Here is a 20,407-nt window from a genome sequence, read left to right on the forward strand (position 1 = left end):
CCTATTGCACAGGTGCCAGGAAAAAGGAAGGCTGGCAGGAGATGATAACATCAGTGATGACACTCCTTCTTTTGGTTCAGAAAGGAAAAGAGAGAAGATGGGCTGGGACTGGAAGCCATGAAAACACTGCAGGAGCAGTGATGTAACCACACACAGGATGCAGTAATGGGCTGCACTGCTGCAGGTAAGTATTGACTAAACTTTGTTGTTATCTTCACAGGTAATAATCAAGGCCATTTTTAAACCAATTTCAGCCCTCTTACATCTTTGTGAACAAAAAATAATAATTTAAAAGGGTTGGTCACTTTCTAGCTACTGTTGACCAATGTGTTTGTGAGATGCTTATATGGCACTTACTAATATAGACTTTGTTGAAATTCTGCACACTTTTCTATATTTCATAAGTTATGCTTTTGTATCACTTGTTTACAATCCTTTGTGCTGTCCATACATAGGTCCTGTCCATAAGATGGCCACTGATGGAGGGTCATGCGACCAGGCAGATCACCTCCATGTGATGTCTTCTCCATTCAAACACACTGTACGTGCACTAAACTCCCAACCGGACAAGTGCAGATGGCAGGTGCAGTTTGGATGAAGGAGACATCACATGGAGGTGATGTGTCGGGTCACATGACCCTCCCTCAGCAGCCAATTTATGGACAGGACCTCTGTGTGGTCAGCCCAAAATACTTTGTAAACAAGGGAGAATACTTTATTAAATATAGAAAATGGTGCAGAATTTCAACAAAGGCTCTATTAGCAAGTGCCATATAATCATGTCACTAACACGTTGGTCAACAGTACCCAGAAAGTGGCCAACCCCTTTCATTTACAGTTGCAATGTAGAAGTAAAAACAAAACAAGGTGGCACTCACCAATGTAGAACTCACACTTTCCTTTATTGTCTTCAAGTAACAGTTTAAAGCATTAAAAGGCAAGGGTGGACATAACTCCCACACAGCCATAAAGTGTAGCGACTGCCATTTTGTGCTCCTGCTCTTCCTCAGGCCACTAACGTCATCGCTCATCATCACAACGTTATCCAGTGATAATATAACTCAAGGAGAGAAGAGAGCCTTGTAGTGGATCCGGTCTTGCAAAGATATAGTGGTGAAACCAGCAGACAAGGGGGGCAATGTGGTCTTAATGACGAGGGAATATTATGTGACAGAAGCTTTAAGGCAGCTGAAGGATGTTGGAATATATGAGGCATTATCAAAGGACCCTACAACCGATATTTAGATTCAACTTAAGAGCATTCTCCATAGATACCGTATGTGATGAAGGAAGTTCTCTCTAGCAAAATGGCAGAGAAGTTTGTACCACTAACCCCTTCAAAACCATCATGGTATTTTGTACCTAAGATACAAAAGTCGCTGAGCCATCCCCCTGGCCGCCCTATTGTTGCAGGGATTGGCTCAGTTACTGAACCATTGTCCAAATATGTTGACTGGCTCTTGAGACCATTACTGAGTAATGTTCTGGCTTATTTACGTGACACAAATGACTTCCTATTGGCACTGAAAGCTTTTCAGTGGCATGAGGGATTTAATTTGGTGTCCTTGGATGTGGAAAACTTATATACTTGTATACCGCATGAGGGTGGTATAAGAGATGTTATAGAAGCCCTTGGGAATACGAGTAAGAGTGGTCTCTTTTGGGAGTTCATTAGGGAAGCTTTAGGATTAATATTGACTAAGAACACATTTAGGTTTGGGGATCAGTGGTACAGGCAGAAGCATGGCATGGCTATGGGAGCACTAGTATCTTGTACATTCGCTAACATTGATTTGGCTAGGCTTGAAGATAAATTTATATTCTTGATTAACCACTTCCCATCTGGGCCCTTTGCCCCCTTCCTGACCAGGCCAAATTTTGCAAAACTGACATATCTCACTTTATGTGGTAATAACTTTGGAACACCTTTATTTATCCAAGTCATTCAGAGATTGTTTTCTCGTGACACATTGTACTTCATGATAGTCATAAATTTGAGTCAAAATATTTCACCTTTATTTATGAAAAAATCACAAATTTACCCAAAAATTTAAAAAATTCGCAATTTTCTAAATTTCAATTTCTCTGCTTTTAAAACAGAAAGTGATACCTCATAAAATATTTATTATTTAACATTCCCCATATGTCTACTTTATGTTGGCATCATTTTGGAAATGTCATTTTATTTTTTTAGGACGTTAGAAGGCTTAGAAGTTTAGAAGCAATTCTTCAAATTTCTAAGAAAATTGCCAAAACCCACTTTATAAGGACCAGTTCAGGTCTGAAGTCACTTTGTGGGGCCTACATAGTGGATACCCCCATAAATGACCCCATTGTAGAAACTACACCCCTCAAGGTATTCAAAACCGATTTTACAAACTTTGTTAACCCTTTAGGCGTTCCACAAGAATTAAAGGAAAATGGAGATCAAATTTTTAAATTTCACTTTTTTGGCAGATTTTCCATTTTAATCAATTTTTTTCTTTAACACACTGCTGTATGGGCACACGGCAGGGCACAGAAGAAAAGGAACTCCATATGGTTTTTAGATGCCATGTCCCATTTGAAGCCCCCTGATGCACCCTTACAGTAGAAACTCCCAAGAAGTGACCCCATTTTGGAAACTAGGGGATAAGGTGCCAGTTTTATTAGTACTATTTTTGGGTACATATGATTTTTTGATCATTCATTATAACACTTTATGAGGCAAGGTGACCAAAAAATTGGTTGTTTTAGCACAGTTTCTATTTATTTATTTTTACAGCGTTCACCTGAGGGGTTCAGTCAAGTGACATTTTTATAGAGCAGATTGTTACGGACGTGGCGATACCTAATATGTATACTTTTTCTCATTTATTAAAGTTTTACACAATAATAGCATTTTTGAAACCAAAAAATTATGTTTTAATGTGTCCATGTTCTGAGAGCTATAGTTTTTTTATTTTTTGAGAGATTTTCTTATGTAGGGGCTCATTTTGAGACGGTGACGGTTTTATTGGTACTATTTTGTGGGACATACGCGTTTTTGATCACTTCGTGTTGCACCTTTTGTGATGCAAGGTGACAAAAATTGCTTGTTTTGACACATTTTTTTTTTTTTTTTACGGTGTTCACCCGAGGGGTTAGGTCATGTGATATTTTTATAGAGCTGGTTTTTACGGACGCGGCAATACCTAATATGTATACTTTTTTTATTTGTTTCACTTTAACACAATAATAGCATTTTTGAAACCAAAAAAATGATGTTTTAGTGTCTCCATGTTCTAAGAGCTATAGTTTTTTTATTTTTTGAGAGATTTTCTTATGTAGGGGCTCATTTTTTGCGGGATGAGGTGACGGTTTTATTGGTACCATTTTGTGGGACATACGCGTTTTTGATCACTTGGTGTTGCACCTTTTGTGATGCAAGGTGACAATAATTGCTTGTTTTGACACAGTTTTTTGTATTTTTTTTTACGGTGTTCACCCGAGGGGTTAGGTCATGTGATATTTTTATAGAGCTGGTTTTTACGGACGCGGCAATACTAAATATGTCTATTTTATTTTATTTTTTCTATTTTTAATTTTTTTTTTTATTCCTTACTTGGGATTTTTTTTTTTTTCCATGTGAAACTTTTTTTTATTTTATTTTTTCAACCCTTTATTTTATTTTATTTTTATTTTACACTTTTCGTCCCCCATAAGGTCATACAAGACCTCTGGGGGACATTTACTTCACTTTTTTTTTTTTTTACACTGTTGATTTCTCCTGTAACTGGGGCTGACATAGTAGCCCCAGTTACAGGACAAATGCACCCCTATAGAGGCTGTACAGCAGCAATCCTGCGCTGTACAGCCTCACAGCAGGGCTGATCGAGGTCTCTGAGAGACCTCACACAGCCCCTGCACTCTCCGGTCCCGGCGGTCACATGACCGCCGGGCCGGAACAGGAAGCGCACAGCTCGGTGAGCGCTGTGTCTGCAGCGATCGTGAAGGCAGGGACACCTGGGCACTGTCCCTGCCTTGTCTTAGGGTTGCCCTGCTGTCACTGACAGCGGGCAACCCGATCAGCAGCTGCACGATTAGCGTGCAGCTGCTATTTCTGACAGGACGTTTTAAAACGTGCTGTCAGAAATAGACGTCCACCCATAGGACGTTTATATCCTATGGGCGGACGTGAGGCGGTTAATAATCCATTCTTATGTTATACCCAAGTGTTTTTACGGTATATTGATGACATCTTTATAGTTTTGTCAGAGACAATCTCAATGCCAAGATTTTGTGAAATATCAAAAAAACTAAATGAAGCCATTAAAAAAGCAGCATGGTGGACTGTAAAAAGTTCACGTTCTTTTTAAAATTTAGCCCTATGGCTGATACCATGAATGAGGCAATACTTAATAACTGAGACATCCTTAAAAAAGATAATAAAAGCCATACTAAAGCCAAACCATTGATAAAATTTAGGATAAGCCATACCCTGTGAGAAAGGCTAGTGAGGAGTCGTTTTGTGGAAGATAGATCTAACACTTGGTTGAGGGATATCAGCTCAAAAGGTAATTACAATAATTGTGCATTTTGTAGATATAATTCCCAGTGGAAAATCCAGAATTTCGGGGGTATATGTCATAGGGTGACTAGTCTAATGACGTGTAAGAGTACCTATGTAGTTTATTTAATAATGTGCTAATGTGACCGCTTCTATATTGGAAAAACAATAAGGAGTATGTGTGAGAGGTTTAGGGAACACGTTAACTCTATTAGCTAAGGAAAGGGATGTCCCCAGTTGATAGAGTACGTGAGAGAAGCTCATGGAGGGAACCCTAGAACCCTGAGTTTTGCAGGTATTGAGTCAGTTCCCTACCTCCCACAAGGAGGTGATAGCCATCGCTTGATGCTGCAAAAAGAAGCGATGTGGATTATCCGCTAAGGAGCGATGGGCCCATTAGGCCTCAATGATAAGAATGATTTAAGTGTTTTTCTATAGATGTAGTTGTGCAATGTCCAGATTGTGGTTTTGTCTGTATGTTTTTAAGAACGTTGGGATGGTGGAGCAGCGTAACTAACCATGGCGACCCCAGATGATGACGTAAAAAGATACGTGCGGTAGCGTGATGGCATTAGTGGCCTGAGGAAGCGTGGGAGTGCGAAACGGCCGTCGCTTCACTCTATGCCTGTGTGGGAGTTATGTCCGCCCCTGCCTTTTAATGCTTTTAACTGTTACTTAAAAGCATTAAAAGGCAGGGGCGGACATAACTCCCACACAGGCATAGAGTGAAGCGACGACAATAAAGGAAAGTACGAGTTCTACATTGGTGAGTGCCTTGTTTTGTTTTTACTTCTACATTGCAAGTTCACACATCCTTCGAGGCTGAGCACCATCTTGTATATTTGAAGGACCGTGTACATGGTGGTGCAGATATATCTTTTGCTCTTCTATATTCCCTTTAATTTACACTCCCAGCCATCAGAGATTAAAAAGACAAAAAAAAAATGGCTGCGTCAGCAAGGGTTAAATAACCAGACGTAGTTGTGCACAAATAGCCCAGCAAGGAATACTGGGAAGTTTTTCTTGAACCTTCAGAAACGTGAATGTAGCTCTCGGGTATAATATAGTCTGCAACTTAAGATCAGTACAAGGCTAGCGATGGATTTACAAAGTGACCAAACATTTTAAAGATATTAATCTAATATATAAAGCTGAGTGTATGTATGTGTGTGTGTTGTGAGACAGTGACAGATCTCACACAGGTTAAAAGCAAGAAAGGGGTGGATAGTGCGATCCACAACCCTCTTCCACCACAAGTGAGACCAGCTAGAGGTACTCAGGCTGGCATAAAGCACCTCCCAGGGTGTCAGCAAGGGGGGAGTGTGTTACCTGTGGAAAGAGGCCTGGAGGCTCTGGGAGTGTGGTCTCAGCCGGGCAAGGCAGAGGGGCAACGAGGCTGGGTGGTAGCCTGGAGTTGGGGGATGCAGCGACACCTGGGAGGTTCGCAGGGCCATAGTCAGGTGGACTACTGAGCCTTAATCACCCACAAGCGACATTGGACTAGTGATGAGCAGCAGGGGCAATATTCGAATTCGCAATATTTCGTGAATATTTGGGCGAATATTCGCCATATATTCGAGAATTCGCGAATTCATGATCTCCAGGCATTATTTTCTTGATTGCGAAAATTTGCATAAAAATCGCCTAAAATATTCTCATAAAAAATGAACTGTTATTTAAAAAAAATAGAATATTCACGATTACAAATATATTTAGCGATATTCTAAATATTCGCGAATTCTCAAAGTGCCGATATTCGCGATAAAAATTAGCAATTCGAATATTCGTGATCAACACTACATTGGACTTGAGACAGTGGGTGTACTGTGCACTGTACAGCCAGGAGGCTGTGGGACATTGGCTGGGAAAGCTGCATCAGTCCACAGGGTGTGAACTGTACCTAATAGGTGAGTCAGGGACGTTAATGTATTAGTTAGAGCCTGGACGGGCGAGTGTTTATTGTTTTGTTGTCCTGCTTTTGCTGTTGTGGCACCATAAATGCACTATTTGGACCTTAAACCTGGTGTCCTGAAGCCGTATCTATGAGGATGATCCCTTGAAAGAAAGCTACCCCTCACAGTGTGTATTTATATCCGCTAAAGGAATCCGCACAGTCACAGTTACAATTACGAAATTTGGCACACAGGTACATCAGGTGTCTGGGAAGGTTTTAGACCAGGACTCAGCTCTCTAGCACATACCGTTCCTGAGATATTCCCAAAAAATTCATTAGCTTAAAGAAGCCTGGTCACATGATCTACACTAGCCAATAGAAGCCTGCAGGTATTTCTCTTCATGTCCCAACTTCATATCCTAATTGCCATACACACTGTCACATGTCCCTTATCAGCCAAAAGAAGCTTGCATGTCCTTAGTCTCCACATACAGACAGTTTTACACCAGGTTTCCATAACAACCCAGCCATTTTTCTTCACAGCTGCAGGTCAACTTTAACTCCTTTAAGCTCATTTATACCTTAAGGACCAGGCCATTGTTTGTAAATCTGACCAGTGTCACTTTATGTGGTGATAACTTTAAAACGCTTTGACTTATCCAAGCCATCCTTAGATGTTTTTTCATCACATATTGCACTTCATGACACTGATAAAATGGAGTAAAAAAAAAACACATTTTTTTAATTAAAAAAATAACAAATTTACCAAAAATTTCCAAATTTCCAAGTTTTAATTTCTCTACTTCTATAATACATAGTAATACCTACAAAAATAGTTATTATTTACATTCCCCATATGTCTACTTCATGTTTGGATAATTTTGGGAATGACATTTTATTTTTTGGGGACGTTACAAGGCTTAGAAGTTTAGAAGCAAATCGTGAAATTTTTCAGAAATTTTCAAAAACCCACTTTTTAACGACCAGTTCAGGTCTGAAGTCACTTTGTGAGGCTTACATAATAGAAACCACCCAAAAATGACCCCATTCTAGAAACTACACCCCTCAAGGTAATCAAAACTGATCTTACAAACGTCGTTAACCCTTTAGGTGTTCCACAAGAGTTAATGGCAAATGGACATAAAATTTCAGAATTTCGATTTTTGGGCAATTTTTCCATTTTAATCCATTTTTTCCAGTAACAAAGCAAGTGTTAAAATCCAAACAAAACTCAATATTTATTGCCCTGATTCTGTAGTTTGCAGAAACACCTAATGTGTGGCCATAAACTACTGTACAGGCACACGGTAGGGCGTAGAGGGAAAGGAGCGCCGTGTGATTTTAGGAAGGCAGATTTTGATGGCCTTTTTTTTGGGCACCATGTCCCATTTGAAGCCCCCCTGATGCACCCCTAGAGTAGAAACTCCATAAAAGTGACCCCATCTAAGAAACTACACCCCTCAAGGTATTCAAAAATGGTTTTACAAACCTTGTTAACCCTTTAGGTGTACCACAAGAGTTATTGGCAAATGGAGATGAAATTTCAGAATTTAAATTTTTGGGCAAATTTTCCATTTTAACCCATTTTTTACAGTAACAAAGCAAGGGTTAACAGCCAAACAAAACTCAATATTTATTGCCCTGATTCAGACATTTGCAGAAACACCCTATATGTGGCCGTAAACTACTGTACGGGCACACGGTAGGGCGTAGAGGGACAGGTGCGCCATGTAGTTTTTGGAAGGCAGATTTTGCTGGACTGGTTTATTTACACCATGCCCCATTTGAAGCCCCCCTGATGCACCCCTAGAGTAGAAACTCCATAAAAGTGACCCCATTTGGGAAACTACACGCCTCAAGGTATTCAAAACTGGTTTTAAAAACGTTGTTAACCCTTTAGGTGTTGCACAAGAGTTATTGGCAAATGGAGATAAAATTTCCGAATTTAAATATTTATGGCAAATTTTCAATTTTAATCAATTTTTTACAGTAACAAAGCAAGGGTTAACAGCCAAAAAAAACTCAATATTTATTGCCCTGATTCTGTAGTTTGCAGAAACACCCCATATGTGGCCGTAAACTACTGTACGAGCACACCATAGGGCATAGAGTTAAAGGTGCACATATGGTTTTTGGAAGGCAGATTTTGCTGGACTGGTTTATTTACACCATGTCCCATTTGAAGCCCCCCTGATGCACCCCTAGAGTAGAAACTGCATAAAAGTGACCCCACCTACAAAACTACACCCCTCCGGTATTCAAAACTGGTTTTACAAACTTTGTTAACCCTTTAGGTGCTCCACAAGAGTTATTGGCAAATGGAGATGAAATTTCAGAATTTAAATTTTTTGGCAAATTTTTCATTTTAATCCATTTTTTCAAGTAACAAAGCAAGGGTTAACAGCCAAACAAAACTCAATATTTATTGCCCTTATTCTGTAGTTTGCAGAAACACCACATATGTGGCCGTAAACTACTGTACGGGCACAGGGTAGGGCGTAGAGGGAAAGGTGCGCCGTGTGGTTTTTGGAAGGCATTTTGCTGGACTGGTTTATTTACACCATGTCCCATTTGAAGCCCCCCTGATGCACCCCTAGAGTAGAAACTCCATAAAAGTGACCCCATTTTGGAAACTACAGGATAAGGCAGTTTTTTTGGGGACTATTTTTAGGGTACATATGATTTTTGGATGCTCTATATTACATTTTTGTGAGGCAAGGTTACCAAAAATAGAAACTCTGAAATTTCATCTCCATTTGCCATAAACTGTTGAGGAACACCTAAAGGGTTAATAAAGTTTGTAAAATCAGTTTTTATTACCTTGAGGGGTGTAGTTTCTTAGATAGGGTCACTTTTATAGAGTTTCTACTCTAGGGGTGCATCAGGGGTTCTTCAAATGGGACATGGTGCCAAAAAAAGGCCATCAAAATCTGCCTTCCAGAAACCATACGGTGTTCCTTTCCTTCTGTGCCCTGCTGTTTGGTCATACAGCAGTTTACAACCACATATGGGGTGTTTCTGTAAACTGAAGAATCAGGGTAATAAATATGAAGTTTTGTTTGGCTGTTAACCCTTGCTTTGTTTCTGGAAAAAACTGATTAAAATGGAAAATTTGCCAAAAAATAGCTATTTTGGCACCGTTTTTACTTTATTTTTTTGACCGTGTTCATCTGAGGGGTTAGGTTATGGAGTATTTTTATAGAGCAGATTCTTACGGACGCGGCGATACCTAATATGTCTACTTTTTTTACGTTTATTTAGCTTTTACACTATATTATCCTTTTATAAACAAAAAAAAAACATTTTAGTATCTCCATAGTCTAAGAGTCATTTTTTTGGGTTTTTTTTTTAGCCGATTATCTTAGTTAGGGTCTCATTTTTTGCAGGATGAGAGGACGGTTTTATTGGCACAATTTCGGGTGGCATATGACTTTTTAGTCGCTTGCTATTACACTTTTTGTTATGTAAGGTGACAAAAAAATACATTTTTTTGCACCGTTTTTATTTCATTTTTTTGACCCTGTTCATCTGAGGGGTTAGGTCATTAGGTATTTTTATAGAGCAGATTCTTATGGACGTGGCAATACCTAATATGTCAACTTTTCTTTATTTATTTAGGTTTCACACTATATCATCCTTTTATAAACAAAAATAAAAACATTTTAATATCTCCACAGTAGTCTGAGTCAGTTTTTTTTAGTTTTTAACTGATTATCTTAGGTAGGGGCTCATTTTTTGCTGGATGAGAGGACGGTTTTATTGGCACTATTTTGGGGGGGCATATGACTTTGATCGCTTGCTATTACATTTTTTGTGATGTAAGGTGACAAAAAAAATTAAAAATGTTGCACAGTTTTTATTTTTATTTTTTTACAGTGTTCATCTAAGGGGTTAGGTCATGGGATATTTTTATAAAGCAGATTCTTACAGATGCAGATATACCTAATATGTCATTTTTTTATAAATTTATTTAGGTTTTACACTATATTATTCTTATAAACAAAAAAATACATTTTAGACGATTATCTTAGGTAGGGGCCAATTTCTTGTGGGATGAGAGGATGGTTTTATTGGCACTATTTTGCGGGGGCATATGACTTTTTGATCGCTAGCTATTACACTTTTTGTGAAGTAAGGTGACAAAAAAATAACTTTTTTGCACTGTTTTTATTTTATTTTTTTGGCCATGTTCATCTGAGGGGTTAGGTCATGGGGTATTTTTATAAAGCAGATTCTTACGGACGCAGCGATACCTAATATGTCTACTTTTTTTATTTATATTAGTTTTACAAAATAATATTTTTGAAAAAAAAACATTTTTTGTTTTAGTGTCTCAAGTCTGAGAACCATCGTTTTTTTCCCGATTCTCAGTGGCTAAATGGAATAAAATTGGGGAAGTGGAATATAAATTTTGCACTCCATGGAAGTGTGGTACTCCCTGAAGCAACCAATAATGCAGAGGCCCGGATGATCGGGGCACGTGTCACACTGAGTGGTGGTGTCCTTCCGTATCCCCCTCCAGTGACACACTCTGCACCTTTTTTGGGTCTGTTCCTTCTTTCCAGTATGGGGAAACCACACCTGGAAAGTGTTGGCCAGGGACGATCCGGGCGCCTCCAGTTCCCGAGGTACTCCGGCCTGCTCTTTTCCGGTCAGAAAAGATCAGGGCCTTGAGGACTGCATCATAGAACTGCAGGAATTTCCCTGTGTTGCCAGCGCTCCGGGACAGCACATAAGAGTTGTAAAAGGCAACCTGTACCAAGTAGACCGCAACTTTTTTGTACCATGCCCGGGTTTTGCGCATGGCATTATATGGCTTGAGGACTTGATCAGAGAGATCAGCTCCTCCCATATACAGATTGTAGTCGACGATACAATCGGGCTTGAGGACCGTTGCCGCGGTACCTCGCACAGAGTCAGAGATGATGCTGTTACTGTGAATTGTGGACAGTACAAGGACATCCCTCTTGTCCTTATATCTGACCAGCAACAGGTTTCCACTGATAAGGGCACGGGTGGGTAGGGAGGCCGCATTGATTTTTCCGCACGGTCCCACAAGCGGACGTAGATCTGGCTGCGAGGGACTGGAACAAGAGTATACTAGTATAAATGTTATCCACATACAGGTGGTAACCTTTATCTTGCAGTGGGTGCATAAGGTCCCACACAAGTTTCCCGCTAACATCCAGAGTTGGGGGACATTCTTGGGGTTGAATACGGGAATCTCGCCCCTCGTACACACAAAACTTGTAAGTGTACCCTGAGGTACTCACAAAGTTTGTACAGCTTTACGCCATACCCCGCCCGCTTACAGGGAACATTTTGGCGGAAAGGGAGTCTCCCCTTGAAAGCAATGAGAGACTCATCAACCGCAACCTCCCTTCCAGGTACATAGGCCTCCAAAAATTTGGCCCCAAATTGATCGATGACGGCCTGATTTTGTACAGGCGGTCATAAGCAGGATCACCTTGGGGGGGACATGCTGCATTATCTGCATAATGCAGGCATTTCCGGATGGACACCGGGTACGTGTCATGGCCGTACTGTAAAGTGGGGTCTGGTAGGGGATGTCCCCACTCCAGTAATGCCTGACACTAGGTTTTTTGACTAGGCCAAAAAGGAGCCCGGGTGTTGAGCAATGAACTGTTGGACGTACAGGTTTGTTTGCTCCACCATCAGGTTCGCGAAGTGGTCACTGAAAAAAAGACTAAAATAGTCATATTCAGTGAAGCCCACTGTGTGAATCTGGATTCCTGCTTGGCCAACAAAATCAGGAATCACAGGCTCAAAATGCTCTGGGGTACATCAGATAAGTTCACCGGTAGGGGGCTCAGGTGGACTTATCTGGTGGGCCGGAAAACTAGTACGAGCCCCAGAGCTGCTCGTACTTGTGTGGGCCACAGGGTCCCTAGCATGGCGGTCCCCTTGCTCTGCCTGGCGGCGTCTCTGCCGCCTTGGGGGCTCATCATCATCGCTAGATGATGAGGAGGACGCGAATGACAAAAGGAAAGTGGGGTCATCCTCGTCCTCACTGGGACTCTCGGAGTCGGAGGCAAGCAGGGCCTATGCCTCCTCGGCAAAGAACATCTGGCGGGCAATAGAAAACTTTATCCAGTGTGCGTGTGTGTGGGGGACGGGTGTTCACGGACTTTGCCCTACACCTAACAGAAAAAAAAATAACAAAAAATATTTTAAAATCCCAAAAAGTTTAAAAAGATTCAAATGCGCTGTACAAAGCTGATCAGCGGTCGGGTGGGCGATGCACTAACAGTGGATGGACGGTAAGAGTGACGGCCACAGTCAGCGCATGCAAAAAAAAAAAAAAAAAACTGTGCCCCCAAAAAATGTGTGTGGGGGGCAGGGGGGAAAGCTGCAGTACCCCTGGGGGTTCTAGGGTCACACAGCTGACTGCTGTGGACCCCAGACACCCTATCTGGTGCTACACCACAGTAAAAAAAACTTTTTTTCCTAACTCTCCCTTACTATCCCTGCCTAATCTACCTCTCCCTTCCTCTCCCTACCTCACCAAAAAAACACAGATTTGTGCCTGATGCTACAAAAAAAACCTCATACAACAGCCGGGCTCCTCTCTCTGCCGCTCCATGAACCGGTATGAGCGCGGAGAGGAGTTGCATGAATTTAAAACTTCCGCTCCGCCCGCCCACGTGCCCAGCCGACTAATCAGCAGCGATGCTGAGAGGTGGCGTGACCGCCACCTCTCAAGATCGCAGGACGGTGATTGGTGGTGTATTATCACACCACTAATCACCGTCCTTTTCCGGGTTAGCAGGTCACCAGAGACCCGAATAACCTGTAAACGCAGCAAACCGCAGGTCTGAATTGACCTGCAGTTTGCTGCAATCGCCGACACGAAGGGGGGGGGGGGGTCACAGGACCCCCCTAAGCATTGGCGCAAGTTGCCTGCTCAATAATTTGAGCAGGCACCCTGTTCCAATCACTGCCCACCGTGCGGCGGTGATCGGAAATACACAGGGCGTACAGGTACGCCCTGTGTCCTTAAGTACCAGGACATCAGGGTGTACCTGTTCACCCTGTGTCCGTAACAGGCTAAAGGGGCAGGGTGTTGTGGATGACACTGTTAAGGGAGCGGAGTGCTGTGGAGGTGACAGTTCAGGGGCAGGTAGGGTCAAAAGACAGACTTAAAAACCCCACCTATAACCAATATCCCGCTAAGCCACTCCCCCTCCGCAGCCAACGGGTATTGAAAAAATTAAGGTAAAAATCCACTTCTGTCAGCTGCAGGGGTGGGAGGGAGGGTGACTTTCTCCGTGTAGCTCATGCTCAGACAGCACAGTACTGCTATCTGAGAGTGAGCTGTTCAACATCCCTGTGTCCGTCCAGGCCTGCGCCGGACGGAAGACAGGGAGTCTGAAAGCCGGACTGTCTGGCCTAAAACCCTAAGAGCAGGATGCTGTGGAGATCACTGTTATGGGGGCGGGTTATTGTGGAACGAGACGGGGTACTGTGGAGGTCACTAATAAAGGGTCGGCCGCTGTAGAGGTCACTGTTAACCACCTCCGGACCGCCTAACGCAGGATTGCGTTCCGGAGGTGGCAGCGCTGCGCAGAGTCACGCATATACGCGTCATCTCGCGAGACGCGAGATTTCGCTCAAAGCCGGCCCGCGCATGCGCATCGCGGGCCGGCAAAATTAAAAAAAGTATTTCGTCACCAGCCTGCCAGCAACGATCATTGGCTGGCAGGCTGGCGATTTTCAAAAAATCCAATCCAAAGTCATATAACAGATCATATTAGTAAATATGATCTGTTATATGGCTTGTCTGCTCCTGTGCTGGTCCTTTTCGTCGGTTGGATCCAGCACAGGAGCAGACTGAACTGTGAGTAGCACCAACACTACACCTTAGCCCCAGATCACCCACCTGCACCCCAATTAACCCTTTGATCACCCCTTTGATCGCCCCTGTCAATCACTAGTGAAAGGAAAAAAAGTGATCAGTGTAAACTGTCACTTTTTTTTTTTCACTGGTATTGGCTGTTAGGTTTTAGGGATAGTTTAGGCCCCTTGGTTAGGTAGTTAGCGTCAGTTAGCGCCCACCCCACCGCACCGCAGTCACTTTTATTCGCTGTTTAGCGTATCGCTAATCAGCATTTGTACTTTTATAGTATCTGTAAGTGATCAAAACTGATCACGGTCAGATCTATAATAGTATTAGTGTCACTTTAGTTTGCCCTCCACCCAAAACGCAGTGTTTGCCCGATCAGGCCTGATCGGTCGCCCACACGTGCGTTCACCCACGCCCGCCCCACCGCAGTGACAAAAAATATATATTTTTTGATCACTGCACATTCATTTTACACGCACTGCGGCGATAAAAAAATCAGTTTTGATATTTTTTATCAACCGCAGCAGCCTCCGGTACTTCGCTAGCCTCCCCTTTGTAAGACAGGTTTGCTTTTTTTCTTGGGTAGTCTCAGGGAATACCCCTAAATTTAGTAGTCCAAAATGTCAAACAGGGGGTATTCTTCTGAAGAGGCCTACAGGATTCTGACCCAGTCGGATGAGGAGTGGGAACCCTCATCTGACGAATCTAGCGGGTCAGAATATGAACCTGTGGAAAGCAGTGGCTCTCTGACCCAAAGTTCGGACGAGGAGGTGGAGGTCCCTGGCAGCACCAGGCGTACCCGGCCCCATGTCGCTAGACCACAGGTTACGCAGGATCCGCTTCAAGAGCAGCAGAGTGGGGCTGTCGCTGCCGGATCACGTGGTGAGGCATACACCAGCAGCGCAGCCCTTCCTGGACCTAGTACCAGCACTGCCGTACAACATGGTGAAGTAGCGAGCACCAGAAGGGCAGTTGAAGCTGGTACGGTGGCACGTGCAATAGTTACCCCGTCGCAGCCACCGCAAAGACAGGCCCGTAGAGCCCCTAGAGTCCCTGAGGTGCTGGCAAATCCTGATTGGCAGTCACCAACTTCAGCCGCACCAGTAGTTCCCCCTTTCACCGCCCAGTCTGGAGTTCGGGTTGAGACGGCTCCAATCGGTTCGGCCCTGGGATTTTTTGAGCTGTTCTTGACTGCGGAGCTCTTGGACTTAGTCGTGGCAGAGACCAACCAGTATGCCACACAATTTATAACCGCTAACCCGGGAAGCTATTATGCCCAGCCTTTCCGGTGGAAACCAGTCCAAGTTTCCGAACTTAAAATTTTTTTGGGCCTTCTCCTCAACATGGGCCTGACAAAAAAGCATGAATTGCGGTCATATTGGTCAACGCACCCAATTCATCACATGCCCATGTTCTCTGCTGCTATGTCCAGGACACGATTTGAGACCATCCTACGTTTTCTGCATTTTAGCGACAATACCACCTCCCGTCCCAGAGGCCACCCTGCTTTTGACCGGCTCCACAAAATTCGGCCCCTCATAGACCATTTCAACCTGAAATTTGCAGATTTGTATACCCCTGAGCAAAACATCTGCGTAGACGAGTCCCTAATACATTTTACCGGGCGCCTTGGCTTCAAACAATACATCCCAAGCAAGCGTGCCCGGTATGGGGTCAAATTGTATAAGCTCTGTGAAAGGGCCACAGGCTATACCCACAAATTTCGGATCTATGAGGGAAAAGATCAGACCCTGGAGCCGGTCGGTTGCCCTGACTACCTGGGGAGCAGTGGGAAGACAGTCTGGGACTTGGTGTCACCCTTATTCGGCAAGGGGTACCATCTTTATGTGGACAATTTCTACACAAGTGTGGCCCTCTTTAGGCATTTGTTTATAGAACGGATTTGCGCCTGTGGCACCGCGCGAACTAGTCGCGTGGGCTTCCCCCAACGGCTTGTAACCACCCGTCTTGCAAGGGGGCAGAGGGCTGCCTTGTGTAACGAAGAACTGCTCGCGGTGAAATGGAGAGACAAGCGTGACGTTTACATGCTCTCCTCCATTCACGCAGACACGACAATCCAAATTGAGCGAGCAACCCGTGTCATTGAAAAGCCCCTCTGTGTCCACGACTATAATGCGCTCATGGGAGGGGTGGACTTCAATGACCAGATGTTGTCTCCGTATTTAGTTTCCCGCAGAACCAGACGCTGGTATAAGAAGGTGTCTGTATATTTAATTCAATTGGCGCTCTACAATAGTTTTGTTCTCTACAGTAAGGCTGGGAGAACAGGATCCTTCCTCAAATTCCAGGAAGAGATCATCGAAAACCTCCTTTACCCAGGAGGTTCCGTGGCCCCATCCACCAGTGTAGTTAGCCGTCTACACGAGCGACATTTCCCCAGTGTCGTTCCTGGTACCTCAACCCAACCGTCACCCCGAAAAAGATGTCGTGTCTGTAGCAGGAGTGGAATAAGGCGTGACACCCGCTATTTCTGTCCTGACTGTGCTGACCACCCTGCCCTATGCTATGGAGAGTGTTTCCGGAAGTACCACACACAGGTACACCTAGCATAGGGATCACATCTCACCAGGACAGGCACACAGGGCTATTAGGGCCCATTCACTCACAGCTGCTGCAAACCTCTCCTTTCACCTGGGATAAAGTGCATAACGTACTTCGCCACATCTTTGGGCGATTTGCGCTTTGCACATTGTCCCATGGGGAAGGAGAGGTTTGTTCTATAAAAGGTAAAAAAAACTAAACAAACAAAAAAAATACCGGTAAGTAAAAAAGTTAAATGTTCAGTTAAAAAAGTTTAAAAAAAGTTTCTATGTTCTGTTCAACAGTTAATAAAGTTATTGCTTTGCGGCCTGGTTTTTTCTTTTTTGTTTTGTTTTTTTTACCTTTCAGGTGGACCAACCGATCGACTAGCTGCAGCACTGATGTGCATTCGGACAGAAGCATTGCGCTGCTGTCAGATTACACGCAAGTCGGTGTATGCGGCGCTGCAAGACGAGATTTCTCCTCTGCAGTAAAAGATACGTTTGCCGAGGCATATGAGCTGAGGAGGTGGCGGTGTTCATATACTTTGGCAAACACTTTGTATATATAAAAAAAAAAATCCCGGCAATGATTTATTCATCCACATCGATTGATGTGAATGGAGAAATCTGGTTTGCCAGGGCATACGAGCTGAAGTGGGTATGGATGTTGGGCGGAGCTCCTATGTCCTGGCAGACGCCTTTCCCCTCCTTTTTCTTTTTTTGGCAGAGATTTTTTCATCCACATTGATCGATGCGAATGAAGAAATCTGTGCCGTTCATTTTTTTCTTTCAGCCCAGAGGCTGAACGGAAAAAAAAAATCTCATTACCCGTATGCTCAATATAAGGAGAATAGCAGAAACTCCTAATGCTGGGCATACATGTAATGATTGCGGAGACCCTCAAATGCCAGGGCAGTACAAACACCCCACAAATAACACCATTTTGGAAAGAAGACACCCCAAGGTATTCGCTGAGGGGCATATTGAGTCCATGAAAGATTGAAATTTTTGTCCCAAGTTAGCGGAAAGGGAGACTTTGTGAGAACAAAATAAAAAAAAATCTATTTCCGCTAACTTGTGCCAAAATTTTTTTTTTCAATGAACTCGCCATGCCCCTCATTGAATACCTTGGGGTGTCTTCTTTCCAAAATGGGGTCACATGTGGAATATTTATACTGCCCTGGCATTTTAGGGGCCCCAAAGCGTGAGAAGAAGTCTGGTATCCAAATGTCTAAAAATGCCCTCCTAAAAGGAATTTGGGCACCTTTGCCCACCTAGGCTGCAAAAAAGTGTCACACATGTGGTATCTCCGTATTCAGCAGAAGTTGGGGAATATGTTTTGGGGTGTCATTTTACATATACCCATGCTGGGTGAGATAAATATCTTGGTCAAATGCCAACTTTGTATAAAAAAAATGGGAAAAGTTGTCTTTTGCCAAGATATTTCTCTCACCCAGCATGGGTATATGTAAAATGACACCCCAAAACACATTCCCCACCTTCTCCTGAGTACGGAGATACCAGATGTGTGACACTTTTTTGCAGCCTAGGTGGGCAAAGGGGCCCACATTCCAAAGAGCACCTTTCGGATTTCACAGGTCATTTACCTACTTACCAGACATTAGGGCCCCTGGAAAATGCCAGGGCAGTATAACTACCCCACAAGTGACCCCATTTTGGAAAGAAGACACCCCAAGGTATTCCGTGAGGGGCATGGCAAGTTCCTAGAATTTTTTATTTTTTGTCACAAGTTAGTGGAAAATGATGATTTTTTTTTTTTTTTTTTTTCATACAAAGTCTCATATTCCACTAACTTGTGACAAAAAATAAAAATTTCCATGAACTCACTATGCCCATCAGCGAATACCTTGGGGTCTCTTCTTTCCAAAATGGGGTCACTTGTGGGGTAGTTATACTGCCCTGGCATTCTAGGGGCCCAAATGTGTGGTAAGGAGTTTGAAATCAAATTCTGAAAAAAATGACCTGTCAAATCCGAAAGGTGCTCTTTGGAATATGGGCCCCTTTGCCCACCTAGGCTGCAAAAAAGTGTCACACATCTGGTATCTCCGTACTCAGGAGAAGGTGGGGAATGTGTTTTGGGGTGTCATTTTACATATACCCATGCTGGGTGAGAGAAATATCTTGGCAAAAGACAACTTTTCCCATTTTTTTATACAAAGTTGGCATTTGACCAAGATATTTCTCTCACCCAGCATGGGTATATGTAAAAAGACACCCCAAAACACATTCCTCAACTTCTCCTGAGTACGGGGATACCAGATGTGTGACACTTTTTTGCAGCCTAGGTGGGCAAAGGGGCCCACATTCCAAAGAGCACCTTTTGGATTTCATAGGTCATTTTTTACTGAATTTGATTTCAAACTCCTTACCACACATTTGGGCCCCTAGAATGCCAGGGCAGTATAACTACCCCACAAGTGACCCCATTTTGGAAAGAAGAGACCCCAAGGTATTCGCTGATGGGCATAGTGAGTTCATGGAAGTTTTTATTTTTTGTCACAAGTTAGTGGAATATGAGACTTTGTATGAAAAAAAAAAAAAAAAAAAAATCATCATCATTTTCCACTAACTTGTGACAAAAAATAAAAAATTCTAGGAACTCGCCATGCCCCTCACGGAATACCTTGGGGTGTCTTCTTTCCAAAATGGGGTCACTTGTGGGGTAGTTATACTGCCCTGGCATTCTAGGGGCCCAAATGTGTGGTAAGGAGTTTGAAATCAAATTCTGAAAAAAATGACCTGTCAAATCCGAAAGGTGCTCTTTGGAATAGGGGCCCCTTTGCCCACCTAGGCTGCAAAAAAGTGTCACACATCTGGTATCTCCGTACTCAGGAGAAGGTGGGGAATGTGTTTTGGGGTGTCATTTTACATATACCCATGCTGGGTGAGAGAAATATCTTGGCAAAAGACAACTTTTCCCATTTTTTTATACAAAGTTGGCATTTGACCAAGATATTTATCTCACCCAGCATGGGTATATGTAAAAAGACACCCCAAAACACATTCCTCAACTTCTCCTGAGTACGGGGATACCAGATGTGTGACACTTTTTTGCAGCCTAGGTGGGCAAAGGGGCCCACATTCCAAAGAGCACCTTTTGGATTTCATAGGTCATTTTTTACTGAATTTGATTTCAAACTCCTTACCACACATTTGGGCCCCTAGAATGCCAGGGCAGTATAACTACCCCACAAGTGACCCCATTTTGGAAAGAAGAGACCCCAAGGTATTCCCTGATGGGGATAGTGAGTTCATGGAAGTTTTTATTTTTTGTCACAAGTTAGTGGAATATGAGACTTCGTATGAAAAAAAAAAAAAATAAATAAATCATCATTTTCCACTAACTTGTGACAAAAAATAAAAAATTCTAGGAACTCGCCATGCCCCTCACGGAATACATTGGGGTGTTTTCTTTCCAAAATGGGGTCACTTGTGGGGTAGTTATACTGCCCTGGCATTCTAGGGGCCCAAATGTGTGGTAAGGAGTTTGAAATCAAATTCTGAAAAAAATGACCTGTCAAATCCGAAAGGTGCTCTTTGGAATATGGGCCCCTTTG

This window comes from Bufo bufo, chromosome 1, assembly GCF_905171765.1.
Source record: "Bufo bufo chromosome 1, aBufBuf1.1, whole genome shotgun sequence".
NCBI classification, from domain to species: domain Eukaryota; kingdom Metazoa; phylum Chordata; class Amphibia; order Anura; family Bufonidae; genus Bufo; species Bufo bufo.